This window comes from Zingiber officinale, chromosome 2A (assembly GCF_018446385.1).
Source record: "Zingiber officinale cultivar Zhangliang chromosome 2A, Zo_v1.1, whole genome shotgun sequence".
NCBI classification, from domain to species: Eukaryota; Viridiplantae; Streptophyta; class Magnoliopsida; order Zingiberales; family Zingiberaceae; genus Zingiber; species Zingiber officinale.
Window position 1 is genome coordinate 82,872,476 of NC_055988.1, and position 25,220 is coordinate 82,897,695.

Consider the following 25,220-nt stretch of genomic DNA (forward strand, 5'->3'; position numbering starts at 1 on the left):
TGTGGTATAGTTGTTTACTATATCTGTAGTGATGATTATTCGCATCTTACTCATCATAGCATTGCATGCATGCAGTGACTATGCCTCCTTGTAGTTGAGAGAGTCGTTGGCCCTTGTTGCTCACTCCGCCACTCGGGGTAATATGCGTGGAGTGAGTGCAACTTATCCTATCGCGCTCAACTCGCTTTACTCAAGGGTAGTGGTAGCTGAAGTTACGAGCAGCAAGGACCCCGTTGTTATGTAGCTAGATAGCTCTTATACAAATTGTCCACTCGCACCACTCAGGACTAGTGGCTGTTGGTAGTGTGTACAGTTGTCATTGTCCTGATCTCTAGATCATATAGGAGTCGTGGTGCTGAGGGGTGGGCGGGAGTGACCATGTTGTGCATATGCATATGATATTGTGTTTGCATATGCTTGTGATTGATTATATCCATATGTCTATGATATCTATGATATGTTTACATATGGTTGAGATATGTCTGCTGCATATATTTGACATTAGCCTGCATATTAGTAGCTGGATAGACCATATATGATGTTTTAATAGATACAAGTAGTTATGTTGTAGATTCACTTTTGCACTTGCAGTTATTAAGTGCTCGATACACCATTCAAGTATGGACACTTATTATTGCATTACTGTTACGCTTGTTGCTTATTCCCTATGAGACTGTATACTTTTGAATCTTTAGATATTTATTATGTTCATGCACTATCTGTCTTATACCAGTCCTGTTTTCTGCTTTACTTGTATTTTGAATTTGTGGATTTGACATTATAATAATTCGACTTGATTTTGGAGTTTAGCTCTGTGATTTCTTGTATTTGCTTTGTTGTCAGTGTAAGCCAAGCTGGCTCGCAAGTCAGTTGTTTTGTGTTCTACGTTGTGTTATCTCATTGCCTTCCACTGTATTCCTGTTCCAGCTGTGTGGGCTGCATATACAACTGTGTGGTTGTGATTATTTCCAGCAGTGTGAGCTGTTAATATTATTCTTGTATTTCCTTGTGACATTGTATCTAGGTTTCATATATTGTCATAGGGGGAGGGGGGAGAGATGTTGTCCGTTTGTCGGGCAGGGACTCCCTCGGGGCATGACACTATCCTTAGCCAACCTAAGAGCTGGTCAGGTCCCAAGGGCTTAGTCTCCACACAACTCCCAGTCTACTCTGGGTCGGCTTCATAGCCGATCGGTACCCAGAGATTAGTCCCCTCACTTATCTTGGGCATAACTCCCAGTCTATTCCCGGTTTACTTTTTACCCGATCACCCCCTATGGCTCAGTCCCCTCACTTATCCTAGGCATAGTTCCTAGTCTATTTCTGATCGATTTCTTAGCCGGTCGGCCGCCTAGGGCTCAGTCCCCTCACTTATTCTGGGCATAACTCCCAATCTACTTCTGATCGGCTTCTTAGCCGGTTGGACCCCAGGGCTCAACCCCTTATCCTGGGCACAGTTCCCAGTCTACTCCTGGTCAGCTTCTTAGCTGGTCAGCCCCCCTGGGCTCAGTCCCCTCACTTATCTTGGGCACAACTCCTAGTCTACTCCTAGTTGGCTTCTTAGCCTGTCGGACCCCCAGGGCTCAGTCCCCCACCTCCCCTAGGCGCAACTCCTAATTTACTCCTGGCCAGCTCCAACGCCGGTTGGACTATCACTAGGAGACAATATTGTCAAGGAATTGCAACAACTTGTTCAAGAATAACGGTCATTTGTCAGGAAATATTCTCATGCTTTACCATAGGCATTTCGCGGAACCTTCCTTCATCCAATGGAGGCCCACCGTACATCCTTCATCAGCTGACATACTCTAACACCCGACATTCTCTGACACCTTATAATTACGGAGGTTATGCAAGGCAATATAAAAAGAGAGTGTTGGTGCAGTTTGCATTAACGGTCTAACTCAGGTTTTGATGAATGACAAGTAAGTTAAGTTAGATTTTATTGTGATCTAACCACTTGACTTTGAGTGGAACTCCATTTTTTCACACATGTTTTTGAGAACCAAATACTGATATTATCTTGTGAGGCTCTTTTCATACTTAGTCTATAAGTAGTTTGAAATCACTATGTTGTTGACTAGTGTAAGGTTTGGATTCATGAATGTTTTGATCCTTGTAAATTTGATGGTCATAGGTATACTTATATTATCTTCGGGGTATTGCTAGGAAAGTTGTTAGGAAGATGTTTTTTAGTTTGTTTCTTAGTTTTATTTGCTTGCCCGAGACATAGAAGAATAAGTGTGGAGGATTTTAATAAACATCATTTAGATATGAGATTTTGGCATGTATACTTGTGTTTTGATCTATTCGTATTCATACTACATTTTGCGGGTTGGATTCATTTGTGGACTTAAATACAATTTATCTCACATTTGTGGCATTTTGTGCTAATATTTGAATGTGATCTTTGTAGGCAATCAAGAGATCATGGGCTCAAGTCAAATCGATTCAAATTGAGCGCATAGTTAGGTCTTAAAGAGGGGTCTAATTTGGAGTAATCTGAATTGTTCATCTAAGAACATGAGTGATTTGCACCATCCATCAAAGATCTGAACCATCCAAGTCAAGAGAGCATATATAACTACCATTGATCTAGATCTGGAGCCTTTGATCTAGATTTGAATCGATCTGGCTATTGATCAAGATTTGAAACATTATGGACCGTCTGTTGTGAGGATGTAAATTAAGAAGCTGTAGTTAGTGCAGTTAGTGCGGGAGAGGTATTTTTTTTCCTCGCGATCACACATCTTCTTCCTGAAGCTCCTCACTGCCAACCTCCTCATCACACATGAACCCACTAGTAGAGGTGAAGTGGTTCCCTTCCTCTAGCAATCATCCATCCACCAAGGTAAGGGGATTCCCTACCTAATTCCCTCATCTCCACCATTGAAGCTGACGATGCTATCTTCTTCTTCCCCACACCCAAAGCCGCATTGCCTCCCATCTCCATTGACAACACACCGACCATCGCCCATCGCCCATCGCCTCATCCACCAAGGTAAGGGGTTTCCCTACCTAGCCAACCTCTTTACTTCACCCGCTACCTCTCCAAGCTTACGCCCGATCACTTCATTAGCCAACAACGCATCATCACCATTCCACCCTTAGATCTAGACATCTCACTTTCACCAAGACCTCAAGCGGGAAAGGGGATTCCCTGCCTCATTTAGGAGAGCACACCGACAACAGCATCTTCATCTTTCCCATTGTCGAACAACAACATATTTAAGCTTCTCCGATCAGCCCTTCTTCCACAGATCTGGACAACATACTTCTTCTATTCAGAGTCGCCATTTCTTAGCTTGATGAGTGTTTCGATCATTTGATTGTGTGTATGAGTTCATGTTGGTTGATTGTAATTGATTTGATATCCCATGATTAGGATTTCATAAATGATGTATGTATAACATGACATATGATATTTTTTATATGAATATGAATGCAAAATATAATATCATGGCATATGATAGGGCACACAATCATGGTAACTTTAGCATAAAGAAAATACCTAGATTCTCTATCTAAATATCACTAACTTATCACTAAGTCCAAAGATAACCTAAGTTGCCCTTATCTCCCTAAGAAATTGTCAAAATTCCAACTTGACACTTCTTTGACTTCTATCTGAATTGTGCCAATTTAATCAACAATTACTCAAATTTATTGACACACTTTTACTCTTTAAGAGTAAAAATAAACTCTTCATTTTCAAGGTTGGCAACTACCTTGAAATTTACTTAAAGTGTCAACTTTATCACGGTTGGGTTAACCATCATTCCAATTAGAATTGACACTCTCTAAAACCTATCTAGGGTGTAGAGAACACACTATTAGGAACCCAAAACCTATTATTGCTCCTTGGGTGTTCTATGTAATTCTAGTTTCCTCAAGGTCAACTCTAAGGATAATTTCCCTGTAATCTTGGCTTGACTCCTAGACATAGGGTTAGTTCCATAACCATATGGAACTCTATGGTATGTGGGCACATTTTCCTTGGCTTTTGGTTTGTATCCCAAACCCCTCTTGCCATTTAATGCTTCTTGTCTCCCTAAACCTAGATTTTATTCTTTTGACCCCTTAAACAAATTTTTCATTCTTTTAAAGGACTTTTCTAATTTCTCAAGTCTTGATCTCAAAACTTGATTTTCTGTCTTCAAATTCTTAGATTTGGATTTTTTTTTCTTATTGCCTTGGATATTCTTATTTTTAGACACATATTTAATTTCCTTGGATTTCTTGCCTAAATTGTTATCTACCTTCCCACCCTTAGGTAAAATAATTCTAGCATAAAATGACTTGTAATTTTTCTTATATTTTTCATGCTTCCTATTTTCATGATAAATAATATTAAAATGATAGAAATTATTTCTACCATATTTTTGCCATTATTTAAAGAAATACCATTAACTAATGGTACCTTAGTTTTGTTCTTGGAAGCTGCCCCTTGATTTGTGTAAAATATGACACTTTGATAACGGAGGAATAATTTTAAGGGAATTTTTAAAAAATTTTAGAAATTTTCTGGAAATTTTTCGAAGCTCGTATAACGAGTTTAAGGGGATTAAATATGGGACTATGGGAAAGCTTGTTTGAGCTATCCCATTTAAACAAGGAAAAGTTTGATTTTTCTTTTTCTTTTTCTTTATTTCCTCCTCCTTTTCTTTCTCCTCGACGTCGTCCCCCATTTCTCTTCTTCCTCCCGGTTCTTTCTCTCTCCCCAAACCGATCGTCTTCCTTCTTCTGCTCCTCACCCAATTCCCTTTCTCTTCCCGATCTAATCGCGCTTTCTCCTCCTCTTTGTCGCGTCGTCCTGGGGTCGCCACAGCCAAAAGCGGCGTTGCCAGCCGAGCCCTAGATCGAGGGAGATCAGGAACGCGCTGATGCCCCTCTTCGACACCGAGCTCCTCTTCCTCGCCAGCACAAACTCATTGATCGACCACCAGATCCGACCGAGTGTGCTTCCCATGCCCTAGGTCCCCGACTTTGCCGCTTCAGCACCCGATCGCGCTGGAGCTATCCATCCCGGCATCGACCGAGCATCCCATCTCTTTTCCCGATTGTTGCGAGCCACAGTGCCGAGCCACTCCGCGCAACAGGTACGAGTCAACGATCCTCCTCTTATTTCCGGATCTATGGTGTCTACCCTTTTACCCTTGCGGATTTATCAACCCTTTTTCCCTGGCGAATCTAGGTAGAGTATCAGTTGCGTCTCTTCTTTGCCTCGGCGCGACACCACTGCAGTCACTTGCTAAGTGAGAGTCACCGATCGCCAGGAGTTGCTGCTGTAGCAACAAGAAGCCACTGGAGAAGAAGAGGAAACCATGGGTAATGAATTCCTTAACCTGAGCTTTGTTGATCTATGATCAGTACTGATTTAGGGTATTTGGTTTAGATGACAATAGCCCTTCCTAGTGCTGCTCACCCTTTTCGGAAGCAAGTTCTTCGGCTGTGAGCTAACAGGGAGCAACCATACTAAGATAAGGGCTAGAGGAATTTGAAATTAAGGTTACTGTTTTGATTATGCTAAATGCAAAACCTAATTAGAAGGTGAAATGGTTAGGATTGCTTAAATGATTGATCATGGGTTAGAGATTCAATTATCAATTGACATCTCTAGTTGGATTAATTCAAGGATTTTAGATATAAAGGAAAGATAAACTTATCCAATAGAATTGAACCATAATCGAATTAGGATTTTGTTTAACTATTTTTGTTATATAAAACTTAGCTAAATGGTACGATTTATGACAAGACTTTGATTCGAAATGGCGTCTCGACGAGAGATCTATTTCGAATACGATCTACATTTGAGGCGGGTACCTTGACTTATCTTTTTAGATATTGTCATATGATATGTATAGTAGATTTTAACAAATAGTAATAGTTATGTTTTATATCTGTATAGTATGCCATTATCTATTACCTGAGCATGTTTTGTTTTGCTACCTGTTTACATTCATTTATGTATCCTTCAAATTACTTATGATCATAGAGGTAATGACATACCATGCCTTTTGATATACCAGACTAGATTTTTATACCATATCTGACCTGTGTACGTAGATCTTCTGATTTGATTCATTTACCCTATGGTACACATTATATAGAGATAGATAGGATCATGATATTTCCATGCTTACTGTCATGCACCATCTCGCATGATTGCATGTTGTGCGATAGTCGGCTCCATTATTGTTGAGCACATCGCCAGTTACATGGATCTGCACACACAACCACTCATGGGTTAGTGGTTTTAATTCAAGCAGGGTGTGTTGCAGTAGGTTGCCCTGTTGCTGCTCCGTTGGTCCACTTATGGGTAGTGTGACACAGCGAGGTAGCAGGACAGGGATCGCTCCTCTGGATTGTCTCAAGGAGATGAGAGCATTGAGCTCCTCCACTTATGATTTGGGGTAGGAGGATAGGTGTACTCCGACAGCATCCCATCTACTCGATCGCTCAGGAGCAGTGATGGCAGAGTGCACGGTTGTCATAGCCCTACCCACTCAGTCTCACCATCGTGTGTGAGATGGTTGACTACGTCAGGGGTGACCATGTCATTTGCATCATATGCATGATTGCATTTATTGCTTGTGTTTGCTGCACTTTATATGTTGCGTATTTGGTGGATGCATATGTTTGACATGCATACAGGATTTATGATACTTCTTGGTCTGACAACCTTGTTATCCCTTTACCCAGGTCCTGATTATTACAGATACTCCTTTTCCTTACAGTTTTACATTTTTCATATGATATATATATCCAGGAGACTGTACGCATATTTATTATTATTTGTTATTTTCTTACTATACATGTCAGTAGTACCCGTTGAGTAGTTGACTCACCCCGTTGATATTAGTATTTTCAGGTTGAGGCCGCTAGGAGATTCCAGTTGCTAGTCCCCCCTTCAGATTGCGAGGTTTTCGTTTTGGATCTTTTCCTTGATTTTCATATTTATGTTATCGACTCTTATTGTATTTCAGACTAGTATGTTTTGCCACCTTGGATATCTTATGGTCTTTTATTTGTCGATGAGATTTTATTTGGATATGTTCTGCTACATGCCTATTTGGATGGCAGAAGAGGTGAGTTGACTTTATTGTGTCATTGAGATTTGAGTTTTATGGGTGTAGTGGAGTAGGAATAAGATTTGAGTTTTATAGGTGTAGTTGAGTAGAATATTTGAGATGTCTTCTTTATCGTTGCTTTAGTTTGTTTTTTATTATTATACTGTGTGGTTGTTGTGTTTATTATATATATATATATATATATATATATATATATATATATATATTGGTCGTGTATTGTGCGTTGTAGTTAAGTTTCAAATTGTCACTGGTACAGGGGAGATGTTGTCGAATTTTTGTCTGGCAGGGACTCCTCGGGGCGTAACAATTTATTTGGTATCAGAGATAGGTATACAGTGTTTGATTTTCGTGGGTTGGATTTTTGAAATAATCTGATACCAATTTATTTGGTATCAGAGCGGGTTTATGATACTTGCTTTCCGTGTTTGGATTTTCGAGTTAGCCCAAGTTTGCTAGTTAATTTGGGTATTTATTTTTGGATGTGTACGTGTTTCCATTGATTTTCTCGTTCGAAATTTTGAGGTAAAAAATGGGGACTGGATAGCGACGGAACATCTTCAGACGACAAATAGGTAAAAATGTAATTTTATAATTTTGTTACTTATTGTAATAACTAGGTTATCACTTAATAGATATGAGGAGATCTACACGTGCACCTGTGCCGATACGTGGTGCAGGACGACCACGTAAGAGGACGTTGGAGTCCCTGGCAGTAGAGTCGCCAAAGACGTCTATGGGAGTCGAGCCTGTCATTCAGGGATAGACTCTTTATGATACTGCGGGCGCGTCGGGTTCCCAGACTCCGATGGCTACTCTAGAGGTACCTACCTCGGTCGTACCCATCGTACCCACCCCTACCGTATTTACGGTACCACCAGCGGTACCACAAGCATACCCGACACCTATGCCTACATAGTACCTGACACCACCGCCACCAGTGCCTCCTATGTACCCGACACCAGTGCCACTAGTGCCTACTGCGTACCCCGCACCCGCACCAACAGTACTGGTTGCTCCATATCTGGTACCACCACCTGTTGTACCCCCAACCGCGTCCCACCTATATTAACCTGGCAGTGCCACTAGTGGTACATGCCCCAGCCTTTGCAGCAGCATCGGGAGTACCTCCCCCGTCTATCCAGCCGTACCTCCTGTAGCACCAGCTCCAGTGATTCCGCCAGTTCCCGCGGCGATCCCTACCCACCTCACTGATATTGTCGCGGCGCGAGCCCGGATCCCAACCTTAGCAGAGTCGATGAAGAGTCAATTCACCCTATTCTGCAGAGAGATTGATCCGAGTGTGGCTCAGTCCTGAATTGAGATGATGGAGCGAACCTTCTTCTACATGTCTTGCTCAGAGTGGGAGAAAGCAGAGCTGGCTGCTTTCCATCTACGAGAGAAGGCCAACATCTGGTGGGATACGCAACGCTCCATCCTAGGTGAACAGAACATTACTTGGGCGAGATTTAGAGAGACTTTTGAGAGTCGGTACTTTTCATGGGCATATCAAACGACTCACCGACATGATTTTCTGAGTCTTTGGCAGAGCAATCGCACCGTTACAGAGTACAATGCTGAGTTTAATCGGTTAGCCATATTTTATCCAGAGTTGGTTGCTGAGGATAGGTCTCGTATGCTTCAGTTTGTCCAGGGACTGGATGGACATCTGCAAGTAAAGATTGTCGGCTTTGGGAATTTGTCTTACCTGGAGACATTGGACAGAGCTCTTATGATTGAGTTAAAACCAATTTACAAAAGTCGATTAAATATCAATTTCAAAGATTGACTTCTAGGCCATGGCGAGACATTCGGCCTTCTTGGGTATGGGAACATCCACTAATTCTAGACAAAGCCTTTCAAAAAAATTGGATATTTAAACTACTTACAGTAAATCATAGGTTTAACTACAAAAGATCATGAAAAGAAACACAAACGAAAAACACTAAAAAAACACAACAAAATCCTAAGATCATTTTACCTTTTGTGTTGGTATTTCAGGATCTATAAAAGAACAACTAAACTAGTATGAAGCGAAAAATAACAACTAGTTATACCTTCCTTTGTATGCAAAGACCTCAAGATCTTCTGTTGTATTCCTCTCCTCCTCTTGGGTGTCGTGTGGGCAACGATCTACCAAGATGAACACCACCCAAGCCTTCTTCTTCCTTCAAGAGATTCGGCCACCACCACCAAGAGAACAAAAAGAGAGCAAGGGAAAAAGAGAGAGAGAGGTTCGGCCGCCAAGGAGAACAAGCAAGAGGAAAAAAAAAATAGAATAGATGTACCATGAGGCATCACCTCCTCTTCTTTTATAATCCTTGCTCATGGCTAAAAAGGAAAGATTTTTATAAAAATTAAAATCTTCCTTTTAATCTCTCTCATGGTTCCCTTTCAATTCCTTATATGGTCGGCCCTTGCTTGGACACCAAGCATGTGGTGGCCGGCCACAAGCAAATAAGGAATTTTTTTTACAAATTTAAGAGCTCTCTTTTTAATTTCCTATTATGGATGATAAAAAGAGAAATTTTTAAAAATTAAAACCAAGTTTTAAAATTTAAAACCTCTCTTTTAAATTTTCTTTTACATGGTTACAGAAAATGAAGGTTTTATAAATTTTTATAACTCTCTTTTAAAAACCATGTGGATGGTTACCAAAAAGAAAAGTTAAAAAAAAAATTATAATTCTCTTTTAAAAACCATGCGGCCTATTACAAAAAAGGAAAGTTTTAAAATTTAAAATCTCTCTTTTAAAACTTATAGATGGCTACAAAGAAAGATTTTAAAAAATTTAAAACTCCTTTTAAAATCATTGTGGCCGGCCCATGCTTGGGCACCAAGCTATGGCCGGCCACCTCTTGGCTCCAAGCTAGGCTTGGCCGACCATAGCTTGGGCTCCAAGCTTGGCTTGTGGCCGGCCCCTAGCTAGGCTAAGAAGCTGGACTTTGAATGGATGGATATGAGGCTTTATTGAGGCTACAACAAGGACCTAGAGGAGAAATTAGATTTGGCCTCCTGATAAGCTTGAGCTTCCCGTGTTCACCCCGAACACACAACTCAAGTTCATCAATAATAACTCATCCCACTAAAGAGTTATTATTGCACTACCGCACCAATCCCAAATTACATTATGAGCTCCTTCTTATCATGAGTGCGTTAATCTCCTTGTGTTTAAGATATCGAATGCCCATTAATTAAATGAGTTACTAACAACTCACTTAATTAATATCTAGCTCCAAGAGTAGTACCACTCAACTTCATTGTCATGTCGGACTAAATCCACCTGCAGGGTTTACATGACAATCCTTATGAGCTCCTCAAGGGGACATCATCAACCTAGATCACAAGGACACAGTTTCCTTTTATAATCAACAACACACCATATAAATAATATTACCCAACTTATCGGGCCTATTGATTTAATGAACTAAATCTCACTCATTGATAAATCAAAGAAATAAATATTAAGTATATGTGCTTGTTATTATATCAGGATTAAGAGTACGCACATCCATAATAATAGAGGTTTGTTCTTTTATATAGTTAGTATAAATCAAACAATCTCAAATGGTCCTTCTCAATATACACAAAGTGTACTAGTGTAATTTTATAGTCAAAATAAACTAATACCAAATTACACTACAACCGTTTCAATGGTTTATCCCTTTCCATTTTAGTTGTGAGCTACTATTTATAATTTATAAGGAACCGATAACATGACCTTTTGTGTGACACCACATACCATGTTATCTACAATATAAATTAAATGGACAACAACATTTAACATAAATGTAGACATTTGACCAATGTGATTCTTATTTCAAAATGTTTATACAAAAATCTAGGCTTTTAGTATACATCCCAACAATCTCCCACTTATACTAAAAGACTATGCTGTCATATATGCTACCATACATCTGATTCCTATCCCCTCAACATGCCCATCAAAAGCTCTCACTGAAAGGGCCTTAGTGAAAGGATCTGTCAGGTTATCCTTTGATGTAATTTTGGCGACAACAACTTCTCCTCGCTTTACGATATCTCGTATCAGGTGGTACTTGAGCTCTATGTGTTCACTAGCCTTATGGGCTCGTGGTTCCTTCGAGTTTGTAATTATACCACTATTATCACAATAAATTGTGATAATTTTGGGCAAACCAGGAATCACATCTAAGTCCATTAAGAAGTTCCTGAGTCATACAGCTTCTTTTGCTGCCTCAGAGGCTGCCACATACTCAGCTTCCATGGTGGAGTCCAAAATACATTTCTGCTTAACACTCCTTCTTGCTATGGCTCCACCTCCCAAAGTAAACACATACCCTGAGGTTGACTTACTATTGTCCCTATCTGATTGAAAGTCAAAATCCGTGTAACCCACAGGGAGCAAATCATCTGCCTGGTAAACTAGCATATAATCTCTAGTCCTTCTCAGGTACTTTAATATCTGGGCAAATCATATGCTTTATGACAGTCCAATGTCCTTGTCCTGGGGTACTTTGATATCTGCTAACCATGCCCACGGCAAAACAGATATATGGTCTCGTACATAGCATCGCATACATAAGGCTTCCTATAGCCGATGCATAAGGAACTGCCTTCATCTCCTCTATCTTCTTGATGTCTTAGGAGACATCTCTTTAGATAAAGATACTTTATGCCGAAAAGACAGAAAACCTTTCTTGGAGTTTTGTATGCTAAAATGAGCTAGGATCGTATCGATATATGAAGCTTGGGATAAGCACAACATCCTTTTCTTGCGATCCCTTATAACTTTGATCCCAAGAATATGCCTGCATTCTCTCTAGTCCTTTATATCAAATTGCTTCGACAACCATACCCTTACGTCTGATAACACTTTGACATTGTTGCCAATGAGCAAAATGTCATCTACGTATAGTACAAGAAATACCACCACGTTTCCGTCACACTTCTTGTATACACATGACTCATCCAGACACTGAATGAATTCATAAGACTGGATTACTTCATTAAACCAGATGTTCCAAGATCTCAAAGCTTGCTTCAGTCCATAGATAGACTGATTAAGCTTACATACTAGATGCTCTTTGCCCTTCGCAATGAATCCCTATGGTTGCTTCATATGGATGTTTCCTTCAAGACTTCTATTAAGGAAAGCTGTCTTGGCATCCATTTGCTAAATCTCGTAATCCATATGAGCGGCAATAGATAAAAGAATCCGGATAGACTTAGGCATGACTACCGATGAAAAAGTTTCCTCATAATCCATTTCCTCTTTCTGAGTATACCTTTTCGCAACAAGCCTTGCTTTGAAGGTTTCCACCTTCCCGTCTGTTCCTCTTTTTCTTTTATAGACCCATTTACATCGAATGATTTTTACACCATTTGGTGGTTCTACAAGCTCCCAGACCTGATTAGATTACATATATTCTATTTCAGAATTCATCACACTTTGCAAAGATGCTGCATCTTTATCTTGGAGTGCTTCGTCATAGGTCCAGGGATCAGGTTCATGTTCACCAGGGATCAAGTCCGAAGACTCTCCCAAAAATATGAATCTATCAGGTTGCCTAACAACCCTCCCACTACGACGAGGCACGTCTTGTAATTATGCATCATTTATGACACGTGTTGCAGTTTCTTGTGGTATCTCATCTTGTACAGATGGTATTAAAGTAGACGTGTCCTCTCTTATTTCCTCAAGAACAATTTTACTCATGGGCTTGTGGTTCATTACATAGTCCTCTTCTAAAAATCGGGCATTGGTGCTAACAATGACCTTATGATCTTTAGGACTATAAAATAAATCACCTTTCATTCTTTTAGGATAGCCCATAAATAAGCGAACTTCTGTACGTTATTCCAACTTATCAGTGTCTCCCTTCAGCACATGTGCTGGACTACCCCAAATTCGAATGTGTCTCAGACTAGGCATACGCCCATTCCATAATTCTATGGGAGTAAAAGGTATTGACTTAGAAAGTACCATGTTCAGAATGTATATTACCATTTCCAAAGCATATCCCCAAAATGAATTTGGTAATTCTGAATAACTCATCATCGATCTAACCATTTTCATAAGAGTCATATTCCTTCGTTCTGCCACACCATTCTATTGGGGTGTACCAGGTACAGACAGTTGGGTTTGAATCCCGACCTCTGATAAATAATTCCTAAACTCTCCTAAGAGGTACTCGCCACCACGATCAGACCGTAGTGTCTTGATACTTTTACCATGATGTTTCTCCGCCTCAGCCTTGTACTCTTTGAACTTATCAAAGCACTCAGACTTGCGGCGCGTCAAGTAAATGTATCCATATCTCGAATAGTTATCTATAAAAGAGACAAAATATTCGAAACCACCTCTCGCCTGGATAGTCATAGGTCTATACAAATCAGAATAAACCAATTCCAATACATCTTTGGCTCTATACCCTTTGGCCTTAAAAGGTCTCTTAGTCATTTTACCTTCTAAGCAAGATTCGCAGGTTGGAAAGTTTTTCACCACTAATGAACCCAAAAGTCCATCGGATTTTAACCTTTGAATCCTACTCAAGTTAATATGACCAAGCCTTAGATGCCAAAGATATGTTTGGTTCATTTCCAAATGATGCATTCTCTTATTAGAGTTAGAAGATGTGTTATTAATTTCCATTTGTTGCATCGTGGGAGCTATTAGTTTTAGAGTATACAAATTGTCAACTAATGTACCAGAATAGATAATCACTCTATTTTCTCTTGACAACCACATTGTCATTAAAAGAAACAGAATATCCATCCATAAAAAGTTTAGAAACTGAAATTAAATTCTTTCTAAAACTTGGTACTAAAGACAATTTCTCAAAATCAATGTTTTATTCTTCTCAAAAGATAAATAAACATCTCCCACTGCAACAGCTGCCACTTTCGTAGCATTACCCATGTAGATGGTAATCTCCCCTTCATGTAGTCTTCGGGTTTCCTGAAACCCCTGCAATGAATTGCAGACATGATCAGTGGCTCCCGTATCTACACACTAGGTACTAGTAGATAACACCGCTAAACATGTTTCAACTACTAGAGAATAAGATATACCTTTATTGTTCTCCTTTTTACGAGGGCAGTTCACCTTCCAATGTCCAGACTGCTTGTATATGAAGCACTTGCCCTTCGGTTTCTTCATACCTACTTTCCATCCAGCCCCTAGAGGTTGATTCACTTTCTTTGCCGACCAGCTCGTTTCTTTTTCTTCTTTCCGCCTTTCGGCTTAGAAATAGAAATATTTTCAGCAACGTGAACTTGAGAACTCTGATGAAATAGCCCTTCCGCTGCTTGGAGTTCTGTCAGAAGTTTCACCAATGAATAAATCCTTTTATTCATATTGTAGTTCAAGCGAAACTGCTCAAAACTCTTAGGTAGCGATTGTAGAATGATATCGACCTGGAGTTCCCCATCGATTTCTACTCCAAGGACTTCTATCTTATTCAAATGAGCCATCATCTTGAGGATATGATCCCTCACAGGTGTCCCCTCAGTCATGGTGGTCGTCATCAAGTTCCTCATAGCTTCCTACCTGGCAGCCCGATTCTGGTGTCCGAAGAGTTCTTTAAGATTGTGCATTATATCATAAGCAGTGGACATGGCCTGATGCTAATGTTGCAATACATTTGATATAGAAGCCAAAATGTAACATCATGCCATTTCATCTGCCCTGACCCACTTCTTATGATACTTAATGTCCTCTTCACTAGAATCGCTGTTAGGCAAGCTAGGACAAACCTCAAAAAACACGAACTTATAGCCTTCAGCAGTCAAGATAATGTCTAGGTTTCTTTTCCAATCTATGTAATTGGGACCAGTAAGTTTATTCTCCTTCAAAATAAAAGCAAGAGGATTGAAGGCCATTTGAAATCCTAAGAATCACAAAATAAGTTTTGGTCAAACTTTAGAATTTAAAATAATATTGATTCCTCAAACAATATCATTTAAATTCACCAACACATCAAAACACCGTGAATTTTGTATGACACATTAGTGTGGACGTATACAAAATTCAAACATTTGTAAGAGGAGGTTTTACCCATTAATTTTAAATTCACCAACATCTCAAAACACCGTGAATTTTGTATTCCACATTAGTGTGGACGTATACAAAATTCAAACATTTGTAAGAGGGGGTTTTTAAAATTAATAGTTGGTTTGTCTTCGGTGACACAAATAATAGCAGTGACTCCGTTGGGGAGGATACTATTAAATGTGCCTAAGTGTATACCATTACTTGATACTTAGTCCATTAAATAGGATTGTGCCCCTTCAGTTGGAGAAGATCATACGCTCCTAAATAATTTCCTATAATCATCCATAAAGGAAGTTTGATCTAGTGATCCACAAACAAACTCATCCGTTATGGAGGAAGGCACTCAGAGCCGACGCGCAAATTTGTTTGCATCACTTACAAACCAGTAATGGAGACCGTGGAATTAAATAATTTTCATGAAATTAAATAATTCCTCTCCCACTTAGTTATTTAAGATGAGGAAGTTTAACATGCAAGCACATACACACAACACATATAAAAAGCAATAAATATGGAAAAAAAAATTTCCAACTATTATGGTCTCTTCCATCGCTGTCCTCCGTGTGTCGCCAACCCTAGTTGCCGCCATCCTTAATCGCCGTCAACAGGTCATCTCTTCGCATCTATCTTGTTTTCTTTTTCGTTGCGCCTCCGGTCCTCCAAATAGCACCACGCAAAGCAAGGATACGATCCGTGACAAAAATAGAATTTTACATTTATCGATCCTATATTCCACAAAGGAATGTACATGTAATCTAGATCGAACAAAAATAAAAAAAAATTACATTTATCGATCCTATATTCCACAAAGGAATGTACATGTAATCTAAATATAACAAAATATAAAATCCTAAATCTAAATACAGCTCCTGCTGTATTTTATAAATACAATCATGCACACACATAAAAATGCCCACGACATGTCCAAGGGTCCAATCACACACAAACACAATAGACCATAATAGTCGGAACTAGGATGCCTGCAATCACAGAGTTAATCTATTTGAACATCCTACTATTATCATGCCTAAAATTATGTATGAACGGTGCATAATTAAACTAAAAACCAAACACACAAAGGCAAAATCTAGCTCTGATACCAATTGTTGGGTTTAGGTTCTGCTACTTGGAAGTCTGTTCTGTTTCCCCTGTACAAAAAAAAAAATTGTACAAGCACAGAATTATTTCTAGCAATCCATGTGTTCTTCAAAGATTAAACTTGGATTGCAAACGAAACTTAACATTATTAATCCTAAGTTTAATCCATGTGTTCTTTATAAGTTAAAACCAATTTACAAAAGTTGATTAAATATCTATTTCAAAGATTGGCTTCCAGGCCATGACGAGGCACTCAGCCTTCTTGGGTATGAGAACATCCACCAATTTTAGACAAAGTCTTTCAAAGAAATTAGATATTTAAACTACTTACAGTAAATCATAGGTTTAACTACAAAAGATCACGAAAAGAAACACAAATGAAAAATAATAAAAAAAAACACAATAAAATCCTAAGATCGTTTTGCCTTTTGTGTTGGTATTTTAGGATCTATACAAAGAATAACTAAACTAGTATGATGCGGAAAATAACAACTAGTTATACCTTCCTTTGTATGCAAAGACCTCAAGATCTTTTGTTGTATTCCTCTCCTCCTCTTGGACGTCATGTGGGCGATGATCTACCAAGATGAACACCACCCAAAGCCTTCTTCTTCATTCAAGAGATTTGGTCACCACCACCAAGAGAACCAAAAGAGAGAAAGGGAAAAAGAGAGAGAGGGCCGGCTGGTGTAGCGAATCTGTCACATCCGCTAATCAAATTGTACAAATGTATTTTCCACTGAACCCCTTAATTAAATAATAATGTCGTAGTAATGAGCCTAGGATCGATCCCGAGGAACCAACGGTAGAATGTAATTTAGGATTGTCTTTATTTCCTATTTTTGGGGTTTTAGTATGAAAATGGGGGAGTTTAAGCTTGAATCTAAATCTACAAAAGTAAAGCACAGCAAATAAAAACTAATCTAATGCAAGAGTAAAACCTAACTATATGCTAATGAACACTTGTGTGCCAACAATCAAACCCAAACGCATTGTCACTCTATGTTTTGATTAAATTATTAACACACACTTAAACTAGAAATGAAATACAAAAACACAAGTAAATCTGATCTACAACAAAATGTCAACCCTAACTTAACACTTAAACACTAAACAATTAACCAAATATCAAATAAACACAAATTAAGCTTCAACTATGAAATGAAATGCTAGGTTACTTGCTAAAACGTAACAAACATTAAAAGAAATCTGTCTAAGCTATAAAACAGTAAGAAAAAGAACTAAAATGAAATAAAAAGGTAAACCAATCCATTCTCACAACCAATCTCATCAAACTTCACACTCAAGCCGTCACACAAGAGGTCGAAATCGAAACCACCCAATTTCGGACCTCAGTGGAGCATCTCAGTGTCGTATCAGCTCGAGGAATGCTCACAAGTACCGACGGACCACCTTCGGCACACTGGAAACAACCCAAAACCCCAAGAATGGCCGAAATCTGAAATCTGATCTCTGGATCTGATGGGAAGCTGTGGGACGCGGATGGACGTCAGATGGAGTTCAGCAACGCCGGAGGACGACCATCGCCTAACGCTTCTGATGAGAATCTGAGCTCGGATTTGGAGGACCACCTCCAAATCTGAGGTGAAATAGGGAGATGCCGCGAGCCAAATTCCACCGGAGAGAACACCCTCCAATGGCTCCAGAAGATCGGGATGATGCCGCCGAGAAGCTCTCCACCGAGATTGAAGCTCGGGAGATTGAAAGGAGAAGGAAAGGTGGTTGAAATCTAGAAAAATCACCGCGGGACGAAGCTGCTGTGCGCTGTGGAGTCGACGAAGAAGCTGGGTACTGTAGCTTCTCATTTAAATCAAATCTGGATCTGGAATGGACGGTTGAGATGATTCCGGGCTAAATCAACGGTGAAAAGTCATCCAAAATCTGATCCGAAGGTACTGATGTTGATCTAGGGTCTGGATCTACCCTCCCGTAGGTCAGATTGATCAGATCATCACTGGATGGCCCAGATCGGCCTAGTCTTCATTGAACGGCCCAGATTAATTCGGCTTGATCAATGGCTAGATGAACTCAGATCTGGATCAAAACTTCTGGATCTTCATCAATGGCTCAGATCTGCTCCCCATTAAGTTTAATCGGCCAGATCTTCAACGGATGGTCCAGATCTGTCCTATTCTTGATAAATGGCCCATAATGTTTTAAAGCTTGATCTTCTTGTTTGAACTCCGATTTGAGCCCAATTTCGGTCCAAATAGATCCAAATTCAAGATCCTTTGATGCCTACAAAATAAGAATCAAATATTAGCATAAAATAATATAAAAATAAAGTAATTTACAATTTAGTCCAAAAATACACATAATGCACAAAATGTGATGTAGCCATGATTTTAACCTATGAAATCAACATCAAACCATGCATATATGAATCAAAATAATGCAGTAAAATCATGGTTATCACTGGCCACCAAGGAGAACAAGCAAGAGGAAAAAAATAGAATAGATGTACCATGAGGCATCACCTCATTTTCTTTTATAATCCTTGCTCATGGCTAAAAAGGGAAGATTTTTACAAAAAATTAAAATCTTCCTTTTAATCCTTCTCATGGTTCCCTTTCAATTCCTTATGTGGCCGACCCTTGCTTGGACACCAAGCATGTGATGGCCGGCCACAAGCAAATAAGGAATTTTTTTTTACAAATTTAAAAGCTCTCTTTTTAAATTCCTATTGTGGATGATAAAAGAGAAAGTTTTAAAAATTAAAATTAAAATTTAAAATTTAAAACCTCTCTTTTAAATTCTCTTTTACATGGTTACAAAAAAATAAAGTTTTATAAATTTTTAAAAAGAAACTTTTAAAATTTAAAATCTCTCTTTTAAAACTTATAGATGGCTACAAAGAAAGATTTTAAAAATTTAAAACTCCTTTTAAAATCATTGTGGTCGGCCCATGCTTGGGCACCAAGCTATGGCCGATCACCTCTTGGCTCCAAGCTAGGCTTGGCTGTCCATAGCTAGGGCTCCAAGCTTGGCTTGTGGCCGACCCCTAGCTAGGCTAAGAAGCTGGGCTTTGAATGGATGGATATGATGCTTTATTGAGACTACAACAGGGACCTAGAGGAGAAATTAGTTTTGGCCTCCCGATGAGCTTAAGCTTTCCGTGTTCGCCCTGAACACACAACTCAAGTCCATCAATAATAACTCATTCCACTAAAGAGTTATTATTGCACTGTCGCACCAATCTCAAATTACATTATAGGCTCCTTCTTTTCATGAGTGGGTTAATCTCCCTGTGTTTAAGATATCAAAAGTCCATTAATTAAATGAGTTACTGACAACTCACTTAGTTAATATCTAGCTCCAAGAGTAATACCACTCAACTTCATTGTCATGTTGGACTAAGTCCACCTGCAGGCTTTACATGACAATCCTTATGAGCTCCTCAAGGAGACATCATCAACCTAGATCACTATGACACAGTTTCCTTTTATAATCAACAGCACACCATATAAATAATATTATTTTCCAACTTATCGAGTCTATTGATTTGACGAACCAAATCTCACCCATTGATAAATCAAAGAAATAAATACTAAGTATATGTGCTTGTTATTATATTGGGATTAAGAGTACGCACATCCATAATAACAGAGGTTTGTTCTTTTATATAGTCAGTATAAATCGAACAACCTCCAATGGTCCTTCTCAATACACATAAAGTGTAGTAGGGTAATTTTATAGTCAAGATAAACTAATACCAAATTACACTACAACCATTCCAATGGTTTGTCCCTTTCCATCTTGGTTGTGAGCTACTATTTATAATTTATAAGGAACCGATAACATGACCTTCTGTGTGACACCACACGCCATGTTATCTACAATATAAATTAAATGGACAACTACATTTAACATAAATGCAGACATTTGACCAATGTGATTCTTATTTCAAAATGTTTATACAAAAGCTAGGCTTTTAGTATACATCCCAACAGGATTCTTGTTGCTACAGCAGCGACACCTGGTGATCGGTGACTCTCACTCAGCAAGTGGCTGCGGTGGTGTCGCGCTGAGGCAAAGAAGAGCCGCAACTGATACTCTACCTAGATTCGCCAGGTAAAAAGGGTTGACAGATCTGCAAGGGAAAAAGGGTAGACACCAGAGATCCGGAAATAAGAGGAGGATCGTTGACTCGTACCTGTTGCGTAGAGTGGCTCGGCACTGTGGCTTGCAATAATCGGGAAAAGAGATGGGATGCTCGGCCGACACTGGGATGGACAGGGCCAGCACGATCGGGTACTGAAGTGGTGAAGTCGGAGACCTAGGGCACGGGAGAAGAAGAGGAAACCATGGGTAACGAATTCCTTAACCTGAGCTTTGTTGATCTATGATTAGTACTAAATTAGGGTATTTGGTTTAGATGACAATAGCCCTTCCTAGCGCTGCTCATCGTTTTCGGCAGCAAGTTCTTCGACTGTGAGCTAACAGGGAGCACCCATACTAAGGTAAGGGCTAGAGGAATTTGAAATTAAGGTTATTGTTTTGATTATGCTAAATGCAAAACCTAATTAGAAGGTGAAATGGTTAGGATTGCTTAAATGATTGATCATGGGTTAGAGATTCAATTATCAATTGACATCTCTAGTTGGATTAATTCATGGATTTTAAATATAAAGGAAGGATAAGATTATCCAATAGAATTGAACCATAAATCGAATTAGGATTTTGTTTAGCTATTTTTGTTATATAAAACTTAGCTAAATGGTACGATTTATGATAGGACTTTGATTTGAGACGACATCTCGACGAGGGATCTATTTCAGATACGATCTACATTGGAGGCAAGTACCTTGACTTATCTTTTTAGATATTGTCATATGATATGTATAGTAGATTTTAACAAATGATAATAGTTCTGTTTTATATCTGTATGGTATGTCATTATCAATTACCTGAGCATGTTTTATTTTGCTACATGTTTGCATTCATTTATGTACCCTTCAGATTACTTATGATCATAGAGGTAATGACATACCATGTTTTTTGATATACGAGACTAGGTTTTTATACCATATCTAACCTGTGTACCTAAATCTTTTGATTTGATTCATTTACCCTATGGTACACATTATATAGAGATGGATAGGATCAGGATATTTCCATGCTTATGAAGGTGCAGCGGAGGCCGGCAAGAGGGGGGTGAATTGCTTCTGAAAATTAAAAACTATATCCTCCTCAAAGCTTTCAACTCAAAATAACAACAACTATAATAAAAGTAAAAATACAAAAGAAAAGGGAGACAGAATTTAACTTGGTTACAACCAAGACGGTTGTTAATCCAAGGCGGTTGAACAGCTCCACTAGCAGAGTCTCCTTCACTGTAGGCGGAGAAGCATTTTTACACTTAGAACGCTCACTTAGTTGATAGTGTTGGTGCAACCTTAGGTCAAGGTTGACCCGGTTGACCAGACTCGAGTTGACTTGACTCGAGTTGTGTTTTGATGTTTGACGAGTTGTGTTTGACAATGGTTGTATCTTGATGTTTGACAAGGATACAAGCTTGGGAGATTGTGGGTGCAACCCGTGGTCAAGGTTGACCTGGTTGACCCAAGGTGAGTTGACCTGACTGGGAAAAGTCCAAGTATGGAGACTTGGCACGGAGAAGTCCAAGCAGGGAGCTTGGCACGAGGGAAAGTCCTAACTGGGATGTTAGGCAAGTGGAAAGTCCTGGTGAGTGAAGCCAGGCAGTGGGAAAGTCCTAACTGAGATGTTAGGCAGTTGGAAAGTCCTGGTGAGTGAAGCCAGGCAGTGAGAAAGTCCTAACTGGGATGTTAGGCAGTGTGGAAATCCTGGTGAGTGAAGCCGAGTCGAGTGAAGCAGGTGCAAGGGAAAGACCTAGTGAGTGAAGCTAGGCGGAAGTCCCTGATAGTGAAGCCGGCAAGGGAAATCCAGATGGTCAAGGTTGACCACATCTGGTGAAAAGTCCAAGCAGGGAGCTTGCACGGAAAAGTCCAAGGATGGAGACTTGGCACGAGAAGACCAAGTGGAGACTTGGCACGGAAAGTCGGAGAGGGCTCGGTAGCTCGTTCTCCTGACCGTGGTCGAGAGGGCTCTGAGCTCGCTCTCCGGACCGACAAGCCCGAGAGGGCTCGTAGCTCATTCTCCGGACTAGGTCAAGAGAGGGCTCGGTAGCTCGCTCGGGACCATTTAGGGTTTAGGTCGAGTTTAACCTGGATCGGTCCGTGACCGATCCAGATACGCTGAGTATCCGATCGGCCCGGTGACCGATCGATAACAAATGTAAGGGTTCGAAGTCATCCGATCGGCCCGAGACCGATCGATGAGCCGAGCCAACCTTCAGGAGTAAACCGATCGGCCCGAGACCGATCAGGAGTCCGACGGTCTCCGCGACCGATCAGAGATGCAGCCACCTCTCTGGAAGAGAGGTGGGATCGGTCCGGGGACCGATCAGACTGGGGCCTGATCGGTCCCCAGGACCGATCAGAGGTTCCCTGGACCGATCAGGCTAGGGCCTGATCGGTCCAGGTCCTAGCCGTTGCGTAGCAACGGCTAGTTTCTGCTGTGTCTTCTTCGCAGGTTATAAAAGGAGTTCAAGGGTTTCTACAGTGGGCTCTTGCTTCTTCTTCCTTCTTCCTGTCCCTAAGTGCTGCTGTGCTTGAGCTTTGTTGAGCTCCTCCAAAGCTTCGCGTGAGCTTCATTCCACGACTGGATCAGCTACTGCTGAGTTGCTTGTTGCATCTGTCCGTGAAGTTGCTACTTCATCCGGGACCCCAGTCGACGAGAAGGCAAGCTATTGTGTTTACATTCCTGTTGTATTTTGTTCTTGCTATTCTCTTGTACTCTTAGCTTGCTGTTGCAAGTGATTGTGGCGAGGTTTCTCCACCGACAAGGAGTTTGATTTAGCCGGTTTTCCGGGGACTCATCCACCGACGGATTGATAGGCTTCGTCCACCTTACGGACACGCCGAGGAGTAGGAGTTTCATCTCCGAACCTCGTTACATCCTTGCGTAGAGGTTTGATTTCTTCTCCTGTTTTCTTTCTGCATTTAGTTTCCGCTGCGCTAACCCTAGTTTGTAGAAAGAAACGCGAGCAATTGGGGTCGGCTATTCACACCCCCCTCTCTAGCCGTACGAAGAGATCCTAACAATCATCAATCTACTTATTTCCATAAGAGTCCTATAGCATGGATCTACTTGGAGAAGATGTCACCATTCCACCCTTCTACGAATGCGGTGACTTCGCGTATTGGAAGGTAAGGATGAAGTACTTTCTTATGACTAACATAATGAATTGGTTTTGTGTACAAGAAGGTTTTACTCCTCCGGTGGATAAGGAAGGAAAACCTCTTGAGAAGAAGGAGTGGACCAGAGAACAAATTCACAAATCCGAAATCAACGAAGAGGTAATGAGAATAATTGAATTTTCATTGCCTACTAACATCTTGTGTAAGATAGGTTACAACAATGCCAAGGAATTATGGGATAACTTGGCCAAGTACCATGAGGCTCCACTTCAAATCATGAAGAGGAGACAAGTGAGTCATCAAGTAGCTCACATCATGGAGGAGAGGAATTAGTAGTTGAGGGTTACTCAACATCTAAGGACGAAGAGGAGGAGAGTTCTTCTTCAAGTTCGGAGCAAGAAGAAGAAGCTTCTACCTCCGAAAGGGATGAAGAAGAGAGCTCGCATCCACCCTCAACCCTAGGTAACTCAAGCAATTTAAGTTCAATTAAATTACACATTATGTGCTTTGAGTGTAGGGAACATGGACATTACAAGAGTAAGTGTCCGAAGAGGGTAAGAAAGACTCCACCGGCGCCAAAGGTCAAGGAAACCGGAGTCCCAAAACGCAAGGGCAAGGAGCACATCGTGTGCTTCCAATGCAAGCAAAGGGGACACTATAGGAGCCATTGTCCGAGGGGGAGGCAACCTCACAAGGGCAAGAGACCGGGCACATCGATAGGGGGAGCTAAGGCAAACCCTAAGGTAACCTCTAAGGTTCATTTTTGCAATTCTAATAAAATGCATGTTAGGAATTTTATTGCACTTGTCGATAATAACAAGCATGATAACCTTAGGAATCAATACATGTGCTTAGGAGCTAAACATGTGAGTCTAGATAAGGATAATTCTAGAAAGGCTAACCCTAGGATCAACCCATCTAAGGCTAAGGATAACCTAGGTAGGAATCCTAAATCAACTAGACATATGCCTAAGAATACCTCAAGGAAGAGTGATAAATCAAAAATTGAGGTATTAGAGAAGGAGAATCAAGTCTTGAAGTCAAGACTTGATACTTTGGAAAAGACTCTTAAGAACATGGAGAAATCATCCCTAGGGTTTAAGGGTCAAAAACCAATGTCCAAGGACAAGAAAGGTATGGGTCACAAACCTAAGTCCCAAGTGGTCAAGCCCACCTATCATGATGTTCCATTCGATTATGGAATAAAACCTAGGGCTAGGAAGACCACCAAAGTCACAAGGGGAGTCACCCCTAGAGTTGATCTTGATGAGTCCCAAATGACCAAGGCTTCAAAGCCTAGGAGGGTCATTAGGAGGGTTGCTAGGGAAGTCATCCCTAGTGAATATTTAGTGAATCCAATGAGCTAACATAGATATTGGGTTCGTAGGAGCATCTTCTCTATCCCATAGATGGGTTAGAGAGTGTCAACTCCAATTAGAAGGGTAGTTAACCCAACTTTGAGGAAATTGACACTCAAGGAGCATTTTCAAGGTTTTGATAACCTTTGAAAATGAAAAAGAATTATTATTTACTCCTTGAAGAGTAAATTGTACCATATTTGAAAAATATCGATTTTAATATTATTTGGCACAATTTAAGAAAACCTAGAGAAATACCATAATTGGGATTTTGGTTTTCTCTTAGGGATATATGGGCAATCTAGGGTTAGATTTTAAGTTAGCTAAGGCTAAGGATACTTAGATAGGGAATTTAGGTATTTTATTTGTGCTAACTTGCCATGATTGGTTGCCATATTCC

General features: G+C 40.2%; 1 long non-coding RNA gene across 2 annotated transcripts in view; it reads left to right on the top strand.

The window, feature by feature from the left end:
* Positions 1 to 4,665: 4,665 nt before the first annotated feature.
* The window catches only part of LOC122041360, a 28,363-nt gene continuing 7,808 nt past the window's right edge, over positions 4,666 to 25,220 (top strand). Inside the window, exons 1-3 of one of the 2 annotated variants that reach the window (XR_006128969.1) lie at positions 4,666 to 5,099; positions 5,195 to 5,328; positions 6,872 to 6,922. This is a non-coding gene — a long non-coding RNA (uncharacterized LOC122041360). Of the gene's footprint in view, positions 5,100 to 5,194; positions 5,329 to 6,871; positions 7,215 to 25,220 lie in introns of those variants that run through there. The other variant, XR_006128968.1, reaches the window with a different exon arrangement.